The sequence below is a fragment of the Silene latifolia genome, chromosome 6 (genome assembly GCF_048544455.1).
Source record: "Silene latifolia isolate original U9 population chromosome 6, ASM4854445v1, whole genome shotgun sequence".
Classification (NCBI taxonomy): Eukaryota; Viridiplantae; Streptophyta; class Magnoliopsida; order Caryophyllales; family Caryophyllaceae; genus Silene; species Silene latifolia.
Window position 1 is genome coordinate 81,725,617 of NC_133531.1, and position 9,601 is coordinate 81,735,217.

Here is a 9,601-nt window from a genome sequence, read left to right on the forward strand (position 1 = left end):
AGATAGAGATCTCGGCTTTTGCTTTTACGGAGTCTGTTTCGAGGATTGAGTTCTCGGGAGCCTTTGGTTGAGTGTCCATCTCTGGGACGATTTGGTCATTCGTTGTTGGAACGACCGCTGGGTTGCTCGGATTCTGATAGGGATGTCCGGACCGGGTGAGATGTCCGATTTCCTTTGTCCGCTTCTCCTTTCCTGGGACGACATAGACATCCTCAACATCATCTCGCCATATCTTTTGTTAATTTTTGGTCTCGAGGATACCTCGGAGGGGTATTTCTCGGTGGGTAGTTCTTGTGGGGAATATTTTTGTGAGGGCGATTTTTGTGAGGGTAGTTATTTTGAGGGTAGTTCTCGTGAAGGTGGTTATTTTGAAGGTGATTTTCGTGGGGCCTGTGCAAGAATGGTCGCGGGAGCAATCCATCCTGGGGTGGGTAGTTTTGAATGCTTGGGGAATTCTCCCGCGGACGTGGTGCCGGGGGATTGAAGATGAGTCGATGGTAGGCGTCGTCGAGTCGGGTGATTCTCTCGAAAAGGTGGCAATGGCCTCCTCAACTTGTGAAACATAGTGAGCATAGTGGCAAAGATTAACACGAACACTCCGTCCGAAGGGTCCTTTTCCAGAGCATTTACCTCATCGTCAATTGGCAAGATGAGATGAGAGAAGTCTAGGGTCGGCTCATCGTCAGAGATGGCGTGAATTCCCAGAGGATTCGTCTTGTTGTTTGGCTTAGTTGGTGGGGGTATAGGCAAATCTCCCTTCTCAATCATGTCTTGAATGAGGTGCTTGAGTTTGAAGCAATTTTCGGTATCATGCCCTTTCCCTCGATGATATTGGCAGTAGGCGTTGGGATTCCAAAATCGGGATTTCTTGGCGTCGGCCGGGTCAGGAGTGGGCCCGATCGGCTGTAGCTTCCCTTGGTCCATGAGCCTTTTCAAAGCACTTGCATAAGTTGACCCTATGTTGGTGAACACTCTCTGGGGGCGTTCAATTTTCTTCGCAGATGGTTCGACAAGGTTGACCTCATCAATCTTGTTTGTCTGACCGTAAGGGCGAGATCCGGTTGAGGTGGATCCTTGATAACCCATGCCTGTGGTCTTTGCTAAGACACCCTTTCGGAGGTCGTCCTCAATACGTGTCCCCAGAATCTGCAGATCTTGAAAAGTTTTGATGTTCTAATACCTCAGCAGGTTGGCATAAACCGGGCGGAGGTTGTTGACAAATTTTTCCACCGAGTTGATTCACTAAACTTACTAACCAACTGAGTACTCACCCTCCTCCAACGGGTTAGGAACTCAGTGAAACCCTCTTTGTCGTTTTGGGTTAACACCTCGAGAGTATGGGTGTTGGTCTGGATCTCGACATTGTCGGCATACTGTTTGGCAAACTCAACTGCGATCTCATCCCAGGTGGTAAGGTTTTTCGGGTCCAAGGAGTAGTACCATTGGCGAGGAATTGGCTCCAAAGAGGATGGGAAGATCCTGGTAAAAAGTTCCTGTTTGACCCCCTTAATGGCCATGTAGTCTTTGAAAGCACGGATTTGATTGAGTGGGTCCTCCACTCCCTTGAATTTAGGCACATCAGTCGGGGGTGAAGTTGTCGGTAATCTTGGTCCCCAATGAGTTCGAACCTTCGGTTATTTTCAAGGTGGATGTTGTTACCCGGGGCTAGGAGTTGCTCTTCCAAGAGTTTCACCTCTTTTCGGTCTCGATCGAGGTGGGGTATTATGTTCCCCAATTTCCTTGTTCTCCAGGGCGTCGACACGGGTCTCGACGCGATCCAGGGTGACCTTAAGAGCGGTAAGCGGTGCTAGGCCGATCGGTTGTGACATCTCTGTTGTTATCATTGTTGTTGTTGGACGAAGCTGAAGACGGGGCCATGGCTCTGAGGCAGAAAAATGGCTCACATTACAACTCAATCCGACACGGTTCCAAGACTGAACGCAGACAACATAGAGGACAAGACCAAGATCAGACTCAACAAGACGGGGTGACCGTGTGTGGTCCCTCGGTGCTGACTCGATTTATGACGTGACGGTGTTTGACCGAACCTTTGACACGGGTCCAACATGACGGCGTGACGCCATTGGACGGGTCTCGTGGTGAGACGACTCATAAGTAAAGACCCATAAGTACGTTTGCTTTGACTCGATAGACACGAGGCGGAATTGGAATGGTGGACTGAAGTTTTCGAAAATAGAAATTTTCAAAAAGATTCCTTTGTCGCTTTAATAGGCGGCTTCCGAAGATAAAAATCTCCGCAAGTCGATCAGTTGAAATGGGTTGTCTTAAGTTTATTTGCAAAAGACGGTTTGAGTTTGAGCCGTCTCGGAAAACGGTGTGTTGCTTCCCAAGACGGTTTTGAAATTTAAAATTGTATGTTTTGAAAATCGAGTTTGAAATGTTTGAAGAGGTCTCAGGGACGGTGCATGGTCCTCGGGATCCCGAAAGTGTCTCGAGAAAAGGGTGTGTGCTTTTCTCGGGTTTTGAAAGAGCCATTGTCGGCGCGAAACGGGTTAAAATCCGTGTCTAGTGTCGATTATAACGGCGTAAAAAGGTGATTTCAAATGGTTATACGGCGTAAAAAGGTGATTTGAAATGGTTATACAAAACCGGGTTTGAAAATCGTCATTACGACGGCCTAAAAAGGCGGGTTGAAATGGTTATACAAAACCGAGTTTGAAAATCGTCAAAACGGCCCAGAAAGGCGGATTGAAATGGTTTACAAAACCGAGTTTGAAAATCGTCATTACGACGGCCTAGAAAGGCGTGCATCGGTCGGCGAAAGACCGAGGTTTTGAAATGGCCATTATAACGGCGCAAAAGGGTGTTTTGAAAGTTTGCAAAATGACACGGAAGGACTTATGATCAAGTAGCACATAAGCACTCACAGTTTCATTATATTATGCATCATGCTGACACGGGTTTTGGCTTAAAAGGGTGGGTTACACACCAAGCAATCAAACCCCGATTTGCGAGAGGGATACCAATCCAAACAAAATGTGTAAGGAGGGTGCCCTAGCCTCGTGCTCGAAAGTGATGAAAGCTCTTTGACGAAACAGAAATGTGTAACGTCAATGGTATGCTTGACTCAATCGGGATTCGAACCGCGGGGATGAGAAAACTCACGCCGACGAGATGAGCCAATTGGTCGAAAAGGGTTAGGTTGTGGGCCCGGAAAAGGAACCCGACCGTGACCGTAATATCAATTAATGCATTCCAACCAAGACCTCGTTCGAGTCTCACCATCTAGGGATCACAAAGACGTAAGTCTCCTAGTTTTCCCCAGCGGAGTCGCCAATCTGTGGACATGGGCCCACCTGCGTATGCCCAGCCGATCTGTGGACAACGGCAGCGGTCTTTTTGAAATCCACGCTCGGCGGCGTAAAGGTGCTTTCGACCGGATCATTTTAGATTGGTCGGTTTCGTCTCGGTAAGGGTCTCGAAACGATTAGAGACGTTCGGAGTCGCCACCAAGCATTTGTGGGATGCCTAGAATGAAGGAAAAGTAGATCTATATACTTACATATTCATATATGTTATAATTTAATTTGTCATAAAATTAATGATTGATCTTATGCATGCAAACTTTAAAACAAAATAAGGAAGAAACAATATTCTTACATTGTATTTTCGGTTTATAGGTCACAAGAGAGATCACCTTTCTCTCTTGTTCTTGAGCTTTCCTTTTGGATGAACAAAGACCCAAGTGTAGGATTTCTCCCAAGGATTTATACCCAAGGCTAACTCTTAATTAAAATCAATATTATAAATACTAGTACAATATTAATTTTGTAAGAAAATTGACCCAAAAATAATTTTGGTATTTGTCACTAAAAACCGGTTTTTAGAGGGAAGAGAAGAGGAAAAATATTTTTATCTCTCTAAAAATATTTTTGAGATGAATGAATGAAAATAATCAATAACATTATTGAGTATAAGGTAAAAGGAGAGGAAAAACCAATTGCTTTTTGCCTCTAGAAAACCGGGTGGGAGAGAGGGCAAAAAGGGAGCCAATGCATGCATAAATTGTTCTTTACAATGAGCAATAGGTTGCAAGGCTAGTCTATAATGCAAATGATTGTGTTTTCCACTAATTTAAACAACACAATATTTTGCCTAATCCCCTCTTAATTTCGGTACACTCATAAAATGGAACCCATTTTATTTTTGTCAAATTAATCAATATGTCACATGTCATATGTAACATAAATTTGTTACGTATTTTTAACATGTTAAAAATCAATGTATTAATAAAAATACTCCATATACAAAAATCGACTTTAGTAATTCATAATTACTTGTACCAAAATATTTCTCCAATTATAAATCACAATAAATTGTATTTATAATAATTCATTCAATTTTAATTGTTTCTTTAAACAATAATTTCATATGAGTAATGATACAATTCAATTACTCAGACCGAATCTCATTTAATCAAATTTCAATGAGATACGTAAATTTTACTTCCAAAATCGTCCGTCAATTTTCAAGTAATTTAATTAACTCGTAACGCTATACGATTAATTAAATGATCAATTAAGAGTGTTGCCCTATAGGTATGACCTAGGGGGTCAACTGATCACCACCGTCGCACGACAGTAATGTAAAACTCTAGTCAGCCAATCATTACCGATATATGTTGACCGATTGTGATAAAAATTACTTCCCAATTGTATTCTTTATAATGAGATTTAAACATGTGATCATCATGATCAACAGTCGTGATCGCATTATTGTCGGAGGACACATATTCCAACAATCTCCCACTTGTCCTCGACAAGTGTGCGTCACCAATTCTCTTGTCCTATTACTATCTCCCACTCAATGCAAGGTGTCTTTTAGGTCGTACTTGCAAGTGATCATATCGAGAGTGGTTTCCTCGATCTGGAGAATAACTGATTGACCGGATTTATCTATCATAGATACCTTCCGAGCGTGGCCACACATTTCCACTTCATTACTCCTCGAGTGGCCCTGAAATATTGTTATAACCCTGACTAGGGATGGACAATTCCTATCGCACTCATTCCCTTCGACTAGCCACAGCCATCATAACCCAAAATATGCCCATTTGAGTCCATTTACGAAGGTCGTAGTAACACAAATCAAAGTTAATCTGAAATTGTGCCATCTTAGGCGAATAGTCTTTAGTCAAAAGAATCGACTCATTTGAATACTATAGCAGCTCTCGCCACGACCAGACTATATAAATTTGCCAGAACTCTATAAGCGGTCATTAGGCCCGATAAAATGTTCCTAACAGTCTGCCTATGTGATCGAATAGTCATCTCACATGACTCTATGGCACTTGAACTTGCCATCAATCGCATCACATTCTAGTCACTTCGAGACGTCACCTCATGTAAGTAACTATGGGCAAATACAATGTTAATCCATGTTCACTTTAACGGGGTTCAATTGTCTCCACAACCCGTTTGGATATAACAATGTACAAGGTGAGTTAATAATAACTCAAACGACAAATGTCCACATCACACTCGGGTAGTCAATACCATATTACAACCTTGTGATGCAAATCGTAAGTGTAAACACTTATAGATTGCAATAGAAGTTGAACATGCCATGTGTCCATGTGTTCAAACTTGTTATAATCGGATTTTCCATTACATTCATGTTCTCTCTCATAGCATGAATCTTACCAAGTACACATCAAGGTTCCCGACCTCGGTTTTGGTTCTTTATCTTGAAAGAACTTCCTTATCGATTATCACATAACGAACGAATTTGTGATGAATGATATAACTTGTACAGATCAAGTACTCCATCCACACACAATGCACTAGGTATATGTTTTGCAGAATCTTGCAACAATTTGACAAGATGATTAGCCTAGCACTTCTCACAAGTCCTAGCATAGTTCGGAAAAATTAGTTTTGAGTAAATTCTTATTCAACTAAGTATCTTTCCAAAACTTCTTATTTCTCTTTCTAGGCTTGAAAGATTTAGGATTCTCATAAATCCTTACATGTACTCGGATTTTCATTAATATGCGCAACCTCTTGACACATATAAGAGCATTCTGACAAACACCGAAATCGCTCATCGGATTCTACTTGAGAATTCATGACGTTTCTATTGTGGCTTACCAATGAATCATCATGCTCTTATGCATATGATTCACCATTGGACATGTGCATGATCATTCTAATGGCGGAAACATTAGTAACTTATAATCATGTCATCAACTATATTTAGGTTCAAGGAACGACCATGACTGCTAATGGCAATTCCATTTCATTTAGATGAATAACCTATGTTTCTGTTGATCCGATGTGTATCTCCCAATACTTATCTAACATCCCTTGATGTAATTGGATTCATCATAGTCCATTTTCATCCAGAATTGAAAACTCAAAACTTCCTCTATGAAGGAAGGTGTTAGCTCGTCATTCTTTAATGAGTGGTGAGTTGTAAACATTCAAAGGATGATAGCTCCCACTAAATTCCATGTCTTCACATGATAATTTCCTAACTCCCACTCAATTCCACATATTTCGAAATTGACTTCTCAATTGAACACATTTCAAAATTTGGAATGTATGTTGCTTTGCAAAGTTATTAAGATGAAACCATATATGTTCCCAGCATATCCCTTCAAAATACCTATTTCGAAGAGGTCTCATTTTAACCTTACGGAAAGAGATTTTAAATCTCTAACACACTCATGTCATAATGATGTGTGGCAATGTCATTTATTAAATATAAGTAATATCTAATACACATCCTTCAAAATATCCCTTTTAGAAGGATGTTTAACCAATCCATTTTCATAATGAGGTTAAGTAATGACATTTGCGTGGTCAAAACTTGGCTATTGAAGATATCGGTATATCAATCTTTGCAACTCGATCATAACTAGTATGTTACTATGATTCATTTAGGCTCTTAAGTAAATCTCAAGGTTGAAACTATTGGTCAAAATTTATCATATAGAACTTAGTCAAAAACTTGTTAAGACTTTACATTAGTCATTTTTCTTCCAAAACTTTCTTTTGGTCTCCTCGTGTAGTTATCATAAGAATATGTTCTTTCGATTACTTCACTTGGTCTCTTTTGTCATATAGAACTTACTTGAGACCATAAATCTCATCTATTTGGTATACTATATAAATAGATATACCTTCATTCAAATCATTCTTTCTTGCGTAGATCTTCATTTACACAAGTACACAATTTTTATCTTGTCTCGTGTGTTGTGTCCTCATTTTTCTCCCACTCTATCTTTAGAATAAATACACTATAGATTCAAAGATAGCATATGAGACACAAATAATGATTTGAAGTTATAAGGAGAACTATCTCATAGATTGACTAATAGTTTTAGATATCATAAGTGTACTTGGTGATTGACATTCCTTTAAGAGAGTTCATAGACTCAAAATCGCTTTATAAATGATCATACACAAGCCTTAAGCATGTGGACATATAATGAAACCCGTCATTATATTTGTCTATTAGATCACTTTAAGTTATATGTTTCTAAGAACAAGCATTTAAACATGAATTTTAGAACAAAAATATAAAATGATAAAACGGGTGACTTGGGTTGCAAACCAAGTCACCATTATCCAAATACAACCCATTATCCAAAATACCTTTCCATGTCGAACACGGAAACTTAAGGTTCTAAAATCCATAACATGAATAAAATAAGACAATAAAAAGCAAAGCTCCATGAAAGCTATTCCTAGCTTCTTGATGGTATCTTATGCTTGCTTTTCCTTTCCCTTGTCTTTGCTTGGTAGAGGCCCTATTTACAATAAAAAGGGAGATACATTATCACAACTTTGTATCATAATACCATAGTTGAATTAGAAACATAAAAGAAAGGATAGTCATTTACCTACTGGAGTAATCTTTCCAGCCTTAATATCACCAAGGTATTTGGAACAATTTCTTTTCCAATGTCCCATACCATTACAATAATGACATTTATCAAGAGGACCCTTCTTGATTTTTGAAGTGCTAGCTTCACAAGTCTTAGCTTTGGTGAATGTGGGAGTTTGCTTCTTACCCTTCCTCCCATTCTTCTTGAACTTCCCCTTACTCTTAGTGCTTATGTTAAGCACATCCTTGGGTGGGTTCACATTTAACCCCATGCCCCTTTCGGCTTGCACAAGTAACTTGTGCAATTCTTCAAGAGACACATCCTTGTCTTGCATGTTAAAATTCACCCGGAATTGAACATACGCTTTCACTTTGGACAAGGAGTGTAGAATCCTATCTACAATGAGTTCTTTGGGGATTTCAACCTTTTGAATCTTCAAGGTCTCGACAAGCTCCATAAGTTTGAGCACATGAGGGCTAACCTTTTCGCCCTCTTTGAAGTCGAGATCAAAGAATGCCGCGGCCGCCTCATATTGGACGATCCGCGGAGTTTGTGAAAACATTGTCACAAGCTTGGAGTAAATCTCATTAGCATTGCCCATTTTAAAGGCTCTCCTTTGGAGGTCCGCCTCCATCGCAAATATCAAGACATTTTTCATTGCGGCAGACTCCTTTTGGTAAGCCTCATATGCTTCCCTAGTGGCGGCGGTCGACCTAGTAGTAGGTTTGGGTGGAGAGGCCTCGGTAAGGTAACGAAGCTTGTCGTCACCTTGGGCGGCCAATTTGAGTTGGGCATCCCAATCGGAGAAATTTGACCCATTCTTTTCAAGTTTACATCGATCCATGAAGGATCGGAGCCATGAAGTATTAGCGAGAGGCGTGGCGTTTGGTGTTGGTGTTGCCATTTGTTATGAGAAAAAGAAGTGGTCTACAAAACAAAGGAGTAAAACAAATGTCTTTTTAATAATAATACTAGTAAAAATTATAATTTAAACAAGTTTTATGCATTTTTCTAGTGACCTCTACCCAACTAGATAAATGATTCCAAGACCCAAATTCATATTAACTTGGGCACGGTGTGGCCGATACATCCCTTATTAATATAACTCGGTGGATTAACGTTTTAATCGATTCTACTTTTAGAACTCTTGGTCGATAATATTACATTAACAATTATCTTTAGCCCAAAACACATCCGACAAGGGCACGGTGTGGCCGATACATCCCTTATCAAAAACTTTTGTTGAGTTCAATCCAAATTTCGAATAAATGTGTCCATTATCCAAACCCATATTAACTTAGGCACGGTGTGGCCGATACATCCCTTATCAACATGAATTCGGTGGATAGACATTTATCACCCACTTCCCCTACGTAACAAGGTTTGTACCCCGGTGTGGCCGAGTGCACTCCCTCGCGAAATAGGTTTTCATGGTTTCTACTATTTGGTAAGGCTATGTCTCAATTAATTGTTTTAGCGAGAGGTCATGTCAATTTATTATCTATCACGTTTTAAGTGAACTAAAGCGGTGAACTACGATAATTCTAATTGACACGGTCGATTAAACTCGATGAAAGAAGATGCATGTTTTAGTTATGGCGATTTAGCGATGCATGTGACATATAAATAAAATGCAAGCATAAAATAAATAAATCCTAGTATGGCCTTTCCTAAAATAGAAAAACTATTTAACTATTACATATTCGGAAACCAACTCCATTGGTCCCTTGAACTTCGGTTGTGGCACGC